This window comes from Microcaecilia unicolor, chromosome 5 (genome assembly GCF_901765095.1).
Source record: "Microcaecilia unicolor chromosome 5, aMicUni1.1, whole genome shotgun sequence".
NCBI classification, from domain to species: Eukaryota; Metazoa; Chordata; class Amphibia; order Gymnophiona; family Siphonopidae; genus Microcaecilia; species Microcaecilia unicolor.
In genome coordinates this window covers 282,260,565-282,275,922 of record NC_044035.1, presented here as the reverse complement: position 1 = coordinate 282,275,922, position 15,358 = coordinate 282,260,565, and the positions used below count along the sequence as shown (strand labels likewise).

General features: G+C 41.9%; 1 pseudogene; it reads right to left on the bottom strand.

Moving 5' to 3' along the window:
- The window catches only part of LOC115471343, a 149,969-nt pseudogene that overhangs the window by 36,209 nt on the left and 98,402 nt on the right, over positions 1-15,358 (bottom strand).

The following is a 15,358-nucleotide window of genomic DNA, read 5'->3' as shown; positions in this document are numbered from 1 at the left end:
CTTGCGGTCTGCACTGGGACTTCCTCTCTGAGGGGTGGTACTGTTAAGGTAGGAAGTCCTGGTGCAGGCCATGGGCAGCCTATGAGTGGCGCTGCCATTGCTCAGGTGAAGACTGCAGCAGACAGGATTTTAAGGTATGGAAAGCAGCAGCAGTGGAGCGGGGGGATGGCATGGGGGAGGGACACACATCCCCTGTAAAATTTTTCTGGCTATGCCCTTGTCAGCACCCCTAATCATTTTGAAACGTTGGCTTCTATGACCAGATCTGACAAGTCAATTTAACAGTTATCTTTGTTCATAATGGGAGGAATTCAATAAATGGGATGATCCACACTAAACTAACATGCAAAGAGCACTCTGCACAGAATGACCTTTACAAAATACTAGCTTAGTATGCATTTCATGACTATCTTTGGACACAAGCATATACACCTGCCAAAGGCTGATATAAATGCTCATATCCAAATAATGGCAGTTAGATGCACATATGATAGTATTCTATACCAGAACCTAATTTCTGGTAACATCCCTGACCTGCCCATACCTCTCTCAGGGCCACATCCCCTTTAGAGTTGCTATGAAATGTAGGTGTGAATGTTATAGAATAGGGCATAGGATTGATCCAAGTAGCTCCTACTTAGTGCCAATTATGTGCTTTTTAACACCAATTATTGATTGCTAATGCCTAATTAGCTGATTAGTTTATACGCAATATATAATCCACACACAACCTTCTGTGCCCAACTTTGGATGACCTATACAGAATCCAGTGGAATGGGGGTAGTTTTATCAAGTCACTGTAGTGCATATATTTTATTATTTATTTATTTGTAGCATTTGTGTCCCACATTTTCCCACCAATTTGCAGACTCAATGTGGCTTACATTTGCCATAATGGCGTTTGCCATTTCCGGGTAACAGAATTACAATGGTATTGCGTTACGGTGCATACATACATGGTAACATACATGGAATATACATGGAACATAGTATATATGGAACAGATCATGGTATATATATATGTCCTGTGCACACATACATGATAAAGAGGAATACATTATAGTACTGCATGAAGGTTCCTGAGTAATGAATTGGGTTGTAACATACATTAGGTCATCGACTATAGAGAGACCCTATTCGACATAAGGTTTAAAGTGGTAGTGCTTGATCATTAATAGCAGAGAGATTAGGCAGTCATGCGATAAAAGTTCGATTTTGTATAGATCGTGTATAATGTTATTATTTGGTAGTTAGGCTGGATGTTTATGGTACGCCTTCTTGAAAAGATCTGTTTTCAATAGCCTTCGGAAAATGGTTAGGTCTTGCATTGTTTTTATGGTCTTTGGTAGTGCATTCCATAGTTGCGTGCAGATGTATGAGAAACTGGTCGCGTATGTGGATTTATATTTTAGCCCTTTACAGTTAAGATAGTGGAGATTGAGGAATGTGCGTGATGATCTTTTTGCGTTCCTAATAGGCAAGTCTATAAGGTCTGACATGTAGGTCGGGGCGTCCCCGTAAATGATTTTGTGGACCAGGGTGAAAACTTTTGACAACATTTGAACATAAAACTTGCAGCAGGCGTTAAAGTGCATGCAATGGCATGAACGTACATCGTGTTACTGTAGACACTGTTCCCTGAAAGCTGATCGCGAGTCCTCTACCCACATTTCTGCCAGTGGAGGTGCTGTTTCACTATTACATTTTCAATAGTGAGGGACAGGCAAGCTTTGCAGGACTCTATGGAACCTGCCTGTCTAGCAATTGAAAACAGAATATTGAAGCACCGCCTCAATATTGGAGGAATATTGGAGGACTCCTGCTCAGCTTAGAAGGAACAGTGACTGGAGGCAGTGGTGGGGGCGTAGTGTGGCTGGAGAACAGGTGAAGTCAAGAGGTTTGCATGTTGATTATAAAATATGCTAGTCAAGATGGGTGCTTGCGTACCTTACATGTGGACATTTATATCTGCTCTCAAATAGGCATAATGTCCTCACCTGCAATATAAGCATGATCTCTGCAGGATTAATCTCAGTTTCATACAAAAACAAATAGGTGTCTGTTGTCTTCATAAAACAGGTGCAAAATAGGCACCTTCCAGTGCAGTTACCTTCCATATTTCCATCTTTTTCCAAGAAATAAGTGTCTGCTACTAGATGCTTTTTTAGTATAATTTCACTTTCGCAGTGGGGCTTTCCCCATTACATCACTCTCTTGAGGTATCTAGGTTTCCTTCCTTCAGTTTTACACATACATCTGAAGAAGACCTGAAAAATTCATGCATCGTAACAGCTTTGGTTGGTGTAATAAAATGTTACCTCAATCTGAAAAGAGCTCCAGTTTTACTTTGCAGATCTCTAACAATAAAAACATATTGATCTTTAAGTTAATCTTTATCATTTCACAAATATACACTCCAATAATGAGCACCCAATCTGCATTTAGTGCCCATTTGAATAGTCTGAAGCTGGGACCATCGGCTCAAGTTTGATTGGTGCCACATATAGCAGAAGGTGAAATATTAATGCAGGAATTATTCAGTGCACATGTTGCCTCCTCTATTAGTGAAACAGAGCAGATAAAGCGGTTTGTGTACAATAGAATACAATATGGGCATCGAGAAAAAACTTAGCTCAGACATAAAAAAAAAAAAAAAAAAGCAATCCAGCAAAATGTTGCAAAAACAAAACCCACCCAAAACATAGCTACAACAAAAGTCTGGCACTCTGCCTTATCTTTCCCTGAGCAGATCCCATGATGACTCTTGTTCAGCTGAATTGCAGTCATTCAAGTGGAAAAGTTCCTTATCCTGAGTCTTTCTTGGATGCAGATTAGAGTTAGAAGCTGTTCTTAATGTTCAGTTTTACAAGTCTAGTGTTTGTAACTGCTGCCATCTGTACAATCTTAATTTTGTTTCCTTCTTTTCAAGGGAAATCACTGTCTAGTTGACTGTTTCGTACACAGTACAGTACAATACGTGGGTGCACTTTTACTAAAGGGTGGTACAAATTTAGAGTAAAGCTGCCAACTGGATCCAGATTCACAGGATATGGTTGATCCAGTCCTGGGTTTACCCCGTTGCATGCAGGGACTTGTAGTTCTGATTTCTTATCAATAAACAACTAGCATTTCTTACCCTGAATGAGTATTCTTTTTCACTCTGAAGAGTAGCCAGAGTAAAACTTTGGTCTTTCTCAGACTGAACCCTTACTGGCACCCTTGGCCAATAGTCAGTTCCATTTATTTCAACCTGATATCGAAGTTCTTCCACAGGTCCATTGGGCTCTAAGGGATCAGCACAGGATACAGTAAGTGCAGATTCCAATAATATGTCCACTGTTACCAACAGAGGTGCTGATGGTACTAAAGAGCAAAACACGAGAAAAGATGAGGATGACGTTCATTGTTAAAACTTGCCTCAGTTCCTTCATTCATTGTTTGTTGTGTAGGCTTCAATCATTCAATCCTGTTTTCCCTCTACATGTGGACTTAAATCATTCAATCTCAGGGGCAAGGGCTTTGCAATCAAGTGGTAAATATTTTGCAAAGCTCTGTTTTCTGACGCTGCTCTGTACATTTTTTTGTCATTCATAATATCGTTATTCTTTGTACATTGCTAACATAAGACCTGTCTATTCACTAATATTTATTTATTTCTAACCCACTTAAACCTAAGCAACTTTTATCATAAAACATACATACAATGGTAGTTATGTATTTTGATGTTTTGTATTTATTAAAAGAAAACTGTCAAATTAGCTGGTAAGGATCAAGCTCTTAGAAATGTAAAAATGTAAGCTTTTGGGATTGCTAGGTTCCCATCCTCAGGGCAATGTCGTAGAACTCATCCCCAAGCCTTTCATCTTTCAATATTCTCTAATCAAATACATTGTTGGTTTTCAGTTCAGAGGAATATTTATCATTATATCAGATTCCATGTGATGACTGTTGTCTCTTTGGAGTGAAGTTATCAATGTTGGCTACCATTAACATGTGTTATTTTATGTTAAGATGTTATTAGTAACTAGGGTTCCCTTTCACTAAAGCGCATTAAGCATTTAAAATGTGGCAAATGCACGAAAACAGGCTACCACATGACCACATTAAGGGGTGCTTTTGCTAATTTGCGGCAAAAGGGGCCTGTGCTAGCATCAGCGCATGTTTTTGATGTGCACTGAAACCCCCTTTTAGCACAGCGAGTAAAAGGCTGTCTTTTGTTCTCAAAAAGAAATGGCTGTGCTGTAAGTAAGCCACTTGCCGTGCAGCCATTTCGGAGGGGGGAGAGCACTTTACCGCCACTCATTGAGGTGGCAGTAAGGGCTCCCACACTAAGCTGGTGGTAACCTGGTAGCAATGGCAGTACAAAAATATTTTGTAGCACCAGAAATGGCGCACACTGGGGGTGAGAACCAGCGCCAGGCTCCTTCAGTAGCCTGGTGGTAGATTCAGATTGGCTCACGGCAAGCCTGTTGCCTCATGCCAACCCTTTAGTAGAAGGGCCCCTAAGGCATTTTGAAGTAGTTTCCCTGTTTCCACAAGTTTCAGAGCATTGCTGAATTTTTTAGAACTTTTCTTTTAGGGGTGTGTGTTATGAACACAGAGTGGGATTGGAAGTGCTAGCCAACTAGCATGCTATAACTACTGTGAGCTAAGTGGCTAATGCACCACGAGGTGGTAACTGCTCCCACGTTAACTCTCTGCAGGTACTACATGCTAATGGTAACATTAACACACAACTTGTAATAAAAAGGTGCTGCATTAAATCTGGACTTGGTGTATTGTAAAATCCTGTCTTACAATGCGCAAGCCCAGATTCTAGTGTGCTTTAAACTTCCTGAGCCCTTACACCAAGCCCCCTCCCTACCCATCTTCAAATCCTTACTCAAAGCCCACCTCTTCAATGTTGCTTTCGGCACCTAACCTTTATACCTTTCACGAAATCTAGACTGCCCCAATTTGACTACCCCTACTTGACTGACTATACATTTGTCCTTTAGATTGTAAGCTCTTTGAGCAGGGACTGTCCTATGTTAAATTGTACAGCGCTGCGTAACCCTAGTAGCGCTTTATAAATGTCAAATAGCAGTAGTAGTAGTAGTAGTACTTTAGTAAAAGAGCCCTTAGGTCTCATAGAGGGGCATAATTGAACGAAAACGCCTATCTCCATGGGCGTTTATCTCCAAGAACGGGTCCGTGAAGGGGCGGACCGAACCGTATTTTGGGAAAAAATAGACGCCCATGTTTTATTCAACAATGTGTGAGCTGGGCGTTTTTGTTTTTCAGCGCTAATGGAAAATGAAAGCGCCCAGCTCAAAAACGAATAAATCCAAGGCATTTGTTCGTGGGAGGGGCCAGGATTCGTAGTGCACTGGTCCCCCTCACATGCCAGGACACCAACCGGGCACCCTAGGGGGCACTTTTACAAAAACAAAAAAAAAGGTAAAAGAGCTCCCAGGTGCATAGCACCCTTCCCTTGTGTGTTGAGCCCCCCAAATCCCCCTCAAAACCCACTGCCCACAAGTCTACACCATTACTATAGCCCTAAGAGGTGAAGGGGGGCACCTACATGTGGGTACAGTGGGTTTGGGGGGGTTGGACGACTAATAAGCATTAAGCAGCACAATTGTAACAGGTAGGGGGGATGGGCCTGGGTCCACCTGCCTGAAGTCCACTGCACCCCCTAACAACTCCTCCAGTGACCTGCATACTGCTGTCAGGGAGCTGGGTATGACATTTGAGGGTGAAAATAAAAAGTTGAGAAACTTCATTTTTTGTGGTGGGAGGGGGTTAGTGACCACTGGGGGAGTCAGGGGAGGTCATCCCCGATTCCCTCCAGTGGTCATCTGGTCATTTAGGGCACTTTTTGGGGCCTTATTCGTGAAAAAACAGGGTCCAGGAAAAGTGTCCTAAATTCTAGCTAAAAACGCATACTTTTTTCCCATTATCGGTGAAATGCGCCCATCTCTGTTCGGCAGATAACCACGCCCCAGTTCCGCCTTCGCCACACCTCTGACACGCCCCCATCAACTTTGTCCGCATCCGCGACGGATTGCAGTTGAAAACGTCCAAAATCGGCTTTCGATTATACCGCTTTATTCGTTTTTGTGAGATAAACGTCCATCTCCCGATTTAGGTCGGAACTTGGGCGTTTTTCTCATTCGATTATAAGCAGGATAGTATTATTTATTTATTTATTTATTTATTATATCTCACATTATCCAAAAAAAGATTTCAGTTCGACGTGGCTTGAGACTGCTAAGGGAGGGGGCGGGGCAGGATTCCCCCAGGCCCGGTGTCGGGGTCTGTCTCTCTCCTTCCCTGTTGGGACCTGGGTAATCATGAACCAACAGCAGTGGCGTAGCCACAGGTTGGCCCACCCAGTTAGGGCTCAGGCCCATCCAACAGTAGCACAAATTTAGCTTGGCCAGACTTCCCCCTGATGGTAACAAAAACACTTCTCTCCACAATAGTTTTCAGAGCATGCTTGGTGCAGACTGCTAAGGTACAGAGAAACATTTTTCCACCAGCTTAGATATTTATTTGGTGTTGGGGGAGAACACTTGGTGCCCCACCCACTTCTTGCCTAGGCCCACCCAAAATCTGCTGTCTGGCTACGCCTCTGACCAACAGGAGCAGGAGAGAGAAAATTCCAGTGCGGGGTCCCCCTTAGAGGCTAGGGAGGACCAGACACAGGGCTTTGGGGCCTCTGGTTTGGCTGGTGGGGGTCCCCAAGCCCCACCAGAAGAAGCCTTCCTCCAGCGCTGTTCTCTGTCGCATTGCCTACCCTGCATGCGTGATGTGAGGGGAAAAGCAGCCGCAGGGAAGGCAACGCGACGGAGGACAGCGCTGGAGGAAGGCTTCTGCTGGTGAGGCTTGGGGACTCCCGCCAGCCAAAGTATGTGGAGCTGCAGCAGGGGCAGGGAGGAGGGGCAAAATGTGTCCCTCCACTTTGTGTTCCGGCTCCCCCAATTTTTGTAGTCTGGCTACACAGCGGTCTGGGGGGCGGCAGCAGCAGTCCTGGGGGAGGGGCTGGCAGCGGCGGCCCTGCCTCGGGCCTGGCTCAGTCTCTTTGCGGCCCTGACGTGGCTTACAATTAAACAATGAGCAACAGTTTACATATAATTAGAATGAGGTTTTAACATTAATGATTACATAGAGAAATATTTTTTAAACAGATAAGTTTTTAAAGCATTTTGGAATAGAAGGTAGGAGCTTACGCTTCTGATTTCTTTTGGAATGAGATTTCAGCATTTAGATCCTAGAAAAGCAAACCCAGCTGTATAAACAGATTTGTACTTTACGTTTTTACAATTAGGTAATAACAAATATTCTCTGGATGTTGGCTTTGCATTTCTAGCTGACAGCGTAATTAGGCTCTTCTTATATATATAAGTAGGACCTGTGCTACAATTGCATGAGTTAATGGTAGAATAACTTTTGTTAACAGTAGCTTACATTAATAACTACACCCCTTTGTTTGTAAATGTGATAGAAGATATCCTTCTGTATAACAGAAGTGGATGAAAGGATTCTAAATGCAAGTCCATTAACAGAATTAAAAATCATTATCATCATAGCATGCACAGCTGAAATCTTTTGAACTAGTTAAGGAAAAGTAAAGTGAACCAACACTACTGCTACCAAGCATTTTACCTCCAAAATATGTCCAGTTCACACTAGCAGGTTCAAGTTTGCTTGACCAGTCTTTCTAGAAACTGCTCACTGAAACCTGTGCTAGGTATCTGGTGTAGGAATGAAGGCCTCTGAGTTCCACTGCATTCATTTGGATTTCCTGGAATATAAAGGGATGAAGAGCTTGCCACTGATTGTAAGAGGCCTATTTAAATAAGTTTACAGCCTCTATGCATGCTCAAATATTGCAAAGAATAGCATGTATTCTGTAGACAGAAATTCACTGTAGAGAAATGGGTCGTCATGTTCTCTGAAATCTTTGGAATATTATGCATTTAACAGATAATTTGAATGCATTTTGCAGTTTACCAGCTTTGGGAGTAAAATCATACTTCACAGGTGGGCACCTCATTACAAAAATGTAATGTGAAATATCTGACTTGGTTAGAAGGTTTGTCCCCAGCACTGCTTAGGCCCGCCTGCATGTGCTCTACACTAGCACCCTCCTCCCACTGACTGGGTCCTACTTGTCTCTGGGAGAGTCTCCCACTCTCATGTTATACTTTGGTGATTTCTAGGACACTTGGACCACACTCCAGGGGTCCCACATCTCCCAGAAACTAACACACACTGAGCCCGCAAAAAGGTGGGAAAATGTGGGATACAAATGCAATAAATAAATAAATAAACACACACAAGGATTCTTAGTCAGTCCAGGACAGCAGAGTCAATAAACTAAAAAAGGTTTATTGTCACAGAACTTGAACAGTGAATAGAAAAAGTTGAACTCAACAAACAATAACAGGTAACTGCATATTAATCAATTATAAAACTATCTAAACATTTGTTTACTACTTCGGTAGTACCTGGGAGTTCAGGAAATATAGCTGCTCATAGGTTATAAACTATAACTGCTCACAGGGCCTCAGTAAAGAGATCTTTCTCTCTCCGCTCAATGACTCAGACTGGGGAAAATCCAGTACCTTCAGGCTAGATTTGAAATCCAAGGCCAATCAGAGCCCAGGGCATCAATTTTGACAGTAGCTACCCAATGGTACTGCAGATTGCCTTTCCATAAGCTTTAAAACTCAAAACAAGTGCCATCTACTGGCCAATTAAGAGAAATACACTTCATGAAATAATACAGTTTTCCAGGCTTAGAAACCCACTGTTTTGTCACAGGATATTACATAGGTTACCTTGATGAAGCCTTTAGGGGGATAGGTGAAGAACAGATTTCATGTATTAGTCAAAGTGCATTTGCAAAGCTCAAGGCCATCCAAAAATGGTGGAGTGGAGTGGAGGAGTGGCTTAGTGGTTAGGGTGGTGGACTTTGGTCCTGAGGAACTGAGTTCAATTCCCACTTCAGGCACAGGCAGCTCCTTGTGACTCTGGGCAAGTCACTTAACCCTCCATTGCCCCATATAAGCCGCATTGAGCCTGCCATGAGTGGGAAAGTGCGGGGTACAAATGTAACTAAATAAAAATAACCATATTTAAAGGAAGAGGCTTTGCAAACAGTGGTACAGAATCTGTTTTATGAGCTCCCTGGATTACTGCAGTTATCAATGGGCTATTTCTGGCGGTTAAATAGCTATGAATATCGGGGATATGGCTTTAGTTTCAGTTCCTATTAGCTGAAGTCCATGTGTGTTGAGGCAATTTTGCTTGGAGATAAAACATGGTCTTTCATTATTTAAATTATTATATATATTTTGGCTTGGATACTATTTGGGTGATTCTAAAGAATTTCCAGGCTCTGTTGGGTATGATGAAGGTGCAGTGTTTTAATTAAACTTGTGGTATGCAGAAGCTAGATTCTACGAGAAAGGAACTTGCAATGATTGTTTTCAAGCACAAGTACTGGTCAGATTACAGTATTAGTAGGGAAATGCTGTTACAATGAAATGCAGTTTATATAATAGAAAATAATTTGAGAAATGAATTGCTCTTGGTTGTAATTTTTTTTTTTAGAATATATAGACCTCGCATTCAGTACCATCAATGTGCTTTTTTATTCTGGATTGTGCATCAGGCTGGCATAATGTCCACAATGTAGACCAGTGACTGGACTCCTTTATCCTATTTTACTAAGAATCTGTATCATGCTTGTCCTTAATCAGTTTTATAAGTAAATATAAAATGGGAAACATCTCAGTGCTACTTTCTCTTGTTACTTGTGCACAGTTTGGATAAGCATGAAAAGCTGGTAATTGTGATTTTCTTTTTTGTAATACATTCTTACAAAGTTCTTGTCTCAGAGGATATGTAACTACATCTGTATGAGTTTGGAACCCAAACATGCCAGACTTATTGAGAAGCCCTTGTTAAAATAACCAGTGCCTGCACTTCCTGGGACTGGAGGGTAATCTCCTGAGGGTTTGGCAGAGACCTTCCCACTGCAAGCTCTGACAATCCCCAGTGGGCCTCACTGTTCACATTCACACAACTAAACTTTAGTTTTTAGTTTTGGTTTTGGCTGTAACCAAGGTTGCCATATAAAAAAAAAATTCCCACACAAAACTGCCCAAAACCCGCCCAAAAACCGCACAAACCCCACCCCCGACGTCATCAACCCTGCCCCTTTCATCATCACCCCACCCCGCCGTCATCAACCCCGCCCCTTCCGTCATCACCCCCGCCGCCATCAGCCCCACTCCTTCCGTCATCATCCCCGCCGCTGCCGTCATCAGCCCCTCCCCCACCGTCATCGCTCCGCCCAATACGTCAGCAAACCCCGCCCAAAATGTCACAAACCCCGCCTCTGTCACCATTAACCCCACCCCGCCGGCCGAAAAACCGCCCCAAAACCCGCACAGAAAAAACAAAACGAGCCCAAAAAACTGCAACCCGCCGCGGGCAAAAGTTTCCCGCGGCGGGTTGCGGAAAACCGCCCAATTGGGCGGGAAAACCGCCCATCTGGCAACCGTGGCTGTAACTAGGCGGTTTCAGTTTCAGCCAGAAGTTTCAGTAGTAGTTTCAGTTTGGGCCAAAACTGAAAATAGCAGTTTCAGTCAGCCTCTGTTTTATACAGGAGTAAATCACAATATTTGAATGATTTGTTATCTCATTATGTGCCCATTACAGATTTGAGGTCTGGTAGTAGATATTTGTCAACATTTCCGGGTGGGGAGGTTGTGACGCTAGTGAAATGGAGGAAGTGGATCTTAAGAACATAAGCCAAGCAAAAAGGAGGGTCCAAAATACTTCCACAGAAAGCAAAAAGACACAAAAACAAGGATGGAAGGAAAAAATGGTTCCAAAAGACACAAACAAAACAGAAGTAGGAGCTTCTAAAAAGGTTTATTAACCAAAATTCACAAAGCAGTAAACCACAACATGATGATGTCCCATATTGGGACAGACGAAAGGTTCATCAAGCCCAGTATCCTATTTCCAACGGTGGCCAATCCAGGTCTCAAGTACCTGGAAATATCACAAAACAGTAAAACAGATTTTATGCTGCTTTTCCTAGAAATAAGCAGTGGATTTTCCCAAGTACAAAGATTGTGAGCCCATCATGGACAGTACAAGTACCTGTACAATTGTATGTAAACTACCTTGACTCATGCTCAAAAGAGGCAGTATATCAAATTAATAAATGATAAACAATTAATAATGGCTTATGGACTTCTCTTTTTAGGAAATGATCCCAATCTTTTTAAAACCCTGCTAAGCTAATTGCTATTATCACATTCTCTGGCAATGAATTCCAGAGCTTAATTACACGTTGAATGAAGAAATATTTTTTCCGGTTTGTTTTAAATTTACTATTTAGTAGCTTCATTGCATGTCCGCTAGTCCTAGTATTTTTGGAAAGAATAGGCAAGCTTCTACCCGTTCCGCTCTACTCAGTATTTTATAGATCTCAATCATATCTCCCCTCAGCTATCTCGTCTTCAAGCTGAAGAGCCTAGCCACTTTAACCTTTCCTCATAGGAAAGTCATCCCATCCCCTTTTCTAATTCCACTATATCCTTTTTTTGAGATGTGGTGATCAGAATTGCACACAGTATTCAAAGTGCGGTCACACCATAGAGTGATACAATGGCATTATAACATTCTAATTTTTGATTTCCATTCCTTTACTAATCATTCCTAACATTCTATTTGCTTTTTTTAACCACTGCTGTACACTGAGCAGAGGGTTTCAACATATCATCAATGATTACACCTAGATCCTTTTCCTGGTTGGTGATTCCTAATGTGGAACCTTGCATCACATGGCTATAGTTTGGGTTCCTCTTTCCCACACGCATCACGTTGCACTCGCTTTATCACTTTGCACTTCAGGGTGGTAGAACCAGAGGGGTAGAATAAATCATCAATGGGGTTATGAGAGCAGCAGTCTCTATTCTCTTTTCAGAGCGGTTTGAATATACTCTTATTTGCCCAGGCTTATGTTTTACTTGTTATTTTTATTATGCTCTGGTTTTACTCTGTATTTGTTTTTTGTTTTATTGTAACCATTTTGAATGACTATGGTCATTAAAATGGTATAAATATTTTATAAAGAAATAAATTCATATTCTGTAAGTTACATGCATCACTAGGAGCCCTGCCCTTGTCCTGTCTATACTCTACCTCTGTATAGGCCCCTTTCTGAGTTAAGCAGGTATTTGCAGAATAGCATTTAGGTGCTCTGCTAGCATATTAATATGTAAGTATGCCCTTAAGCGCATAAGTGCTATTATTCTAGACATTTATGCACACAAGGAGTACCTAAATGCAGGTGCTTAGATTATGGAATTGACCTTATAGTGTATTTCAGTTAATCTTGACTTTGAGCTGCAGGATCTCAGATAATCTGTACTCATTATCAATCATGATACTTTTCTCTGTTTCTAGCACTTACCTGTGTTATGCACTGCAGCCCAGAGGAACAGGTATTGTTAGATGCACCATCCTGCAATTTTCCATAGTTCACTCTGTAGGTTAGGCAGGGTCTGCTTATTCTAGCATATTCTTTTGGGAACTCCACTGGAGGGATATTTAGGAGCAAGGTTGATTCTGTCCTATTTATCACTTCCACTTGTTAGTTATATGGTCTTGGCATCAGGCATTTGAGGTCTAAATGACAGACACACAAATGTGCTTTTTCATTCCTGAGTTCAGATACATCAAAGTATAACATGCTGTTTAAAATGTATTCCTATCTAATTCCATAAACTTGTGTGTGGAAGTGCATCCCAGAAGTGGCCACAAGGTGGCAGTGTACCCTTTAGTTTAATAAAAGATCATGAAACTTGTGACCACTGTTGGTATTGCAGCCTTTTGCATTTGATAGAACGTAGCCTCATTGTAGATTCATCTTGACTAAGGGCCCCATTTACAGAGGTGCACTAGTGGATTTAGCATGAACTAAATGTTAAGACACCCATTATATTCCTATGGTCATCTTAGCATTTAGCGAGCACTAAATCCATTAGCGTGCCTCTGTAAAAGGGGTCCTAGGTTTGTAGCAACACTGAGCTAATAGATGGCAAAGGTGATAAATATGCACAGAAGCAGTTCGGCTGCACTGGAGAAACAGGGCAGTAGTTCAGTGACAGTGTTGGCCAGCAGTAACAGCTTCAACATTGCCAAACTGAGACAGACCAAAGATTCATCAAGCCCAGTATCCTATTTCCAACAGTGGCCAATCCAGGTCTCAAGTACCTGGGAAGATCCCAGAGGGCCAGAGACATGTGTGGCTGCCATGCACTGCATCAGCAGGATCTAGTGGCAGCATGGTCAGTAACATAGTGACAGTGTTGGCCAGTGGTAAAAGCCCCAGGGCCAGAGACATGTGTGGCTGCCATGCACTGCATCAGCAGGATCTAGTGGCAACAGGAAGAATTATGGGAAATCAGAAGTGTGAAAATGTAGCCTGGGTAGACAATCTGAGGAAACTCATTGCCCTTGTGGTAATGGTTATCAAGAGAGGGAAGAAGGGAATGGGTATGAGTGAGAGAGGTGAAGAGGAGGGGTTGAATGGGAAGAAGAGGAAGAGGCCGTCACTAAGGTGAAGGAGAGGTGAGATAGTGAAGAGGTGATAGAGAGAGGTGGGGAAGGTGAAAGGAGAAAAGAGGGCACGCGGAAGGATATTTCAAGAGAAATAATTATTTAACTGCTAATCTTTGTGGATTTCTGTTCACTTGAATATAAACATCCATAACTACTTGTCATGTTTTTTACCCCCTGACTCCTCATCCAAATTTTCTCTTGCTCTTTTATACTTTCAGCTCATTCTATACCAGAGTTAGCACCTGGCATCATGCTCCTTCATTTGCAACTGCTACAGAATGGAACCCAGTGGTTACAGGGTTCAAATCCCACTCCTCCCACTGCCCTTCCTTGTGATCTTGGGTTCACAAGACCAAACCAGCAATTTATCCTAACACAGTTCTTAAGCATAAAAAGCACAAAATAATAAAGACATTTCTCTACTGAAGAAGAACAAGCAACTCTGCGGTGCTGACTGACCATCTTTTCCCCTGGAGAATTTTCAGCCTTTCAGGAAGTAGGCACTTAAAAGAGATGAACTCTAAGCAAGATACAAAATTAACATATCACTGTGACAAACTGACTTTCTGTTATCCTGCATAGTTTGAGAATTCTGTGCTTTCTTATCTAACAAGAAGAAGTTGCATCTGCTCAATAAACTGCTGAGAACTAACAGATTGTCTTCTGATAATATATTCACAATGATGGACCCTCATCTACCTTAATAATAAGAATGTGCTTCAGCCCAGTAAACCTATAGATCCTCACACACCCAGTAGTTTTTGAAAGAGGTAACAACTATAGCATCCTCCATTCACCAAAAGGGCACAAGAGGCACAATACCTATCTAACTGCATCTGTACAACTACTTGCCTACCACCATCTTGTTACACCTATCACTAACAAATCACTTCTTGGAAACGTAGGCCAAGTGAATGCCAGGTGAGACAATAAAAATTTTTCCATGATTCATGATGTCATCAATGCAAAGAACAAATCATTAAGAAACTCCAAACTGCCCAAAACACCGCAGCCAGACTCATATTTGGAAAAACGAGATTCAAAAGCACCAAACCCTTACGAGAAAAACTGCATTGGCTTCCAATCAAAGAACGAATCTGCACTCTGGTTCATGAAATTATTCACGGCGAGGCCCCGGTATACATGGCAGACCTCATAGACTAACCAACCAGAAACACAAAAAGATCAACACACACATACCTAAATCTCCACTACCCAAGCTGCAAAGGACTAAAATATAAATCAACCTATGCATCCAGCTTTTCCTACATAAGCATGCAACTATGGAATGCACTACCAAATGTCATGAAAATAATGCATGACCTAACAAACTTCCGGAAATCATCAAAAACCAACTTGATCAAAAAGGCATATCCTAACGATCCAACTTAAACGCCTGAACCCTGCAACACAACGAAACTTATACTAGAACGGGACAAAACTTAACTCTTTTTCCTTGACTACCTAATGTATTCTGTCACTCATGAACTCTAAAGCAATACCACTCTGTATTTGTCATACCGGAATTGGCGATCGCCATCACGGTACTATGTAAGCCACATTGAGCCTGCAAAAAGGTGGGAAAATGTGGGATATAAATGCAACAAACAAATAAATAAATAAATAAATACTACCTAAACATCCTGAGAATAACTGAAACCAGAGGCATCCCATTGACTGAATTATACCCAATAGAATTCCCCATCCAGCATCAACCAAG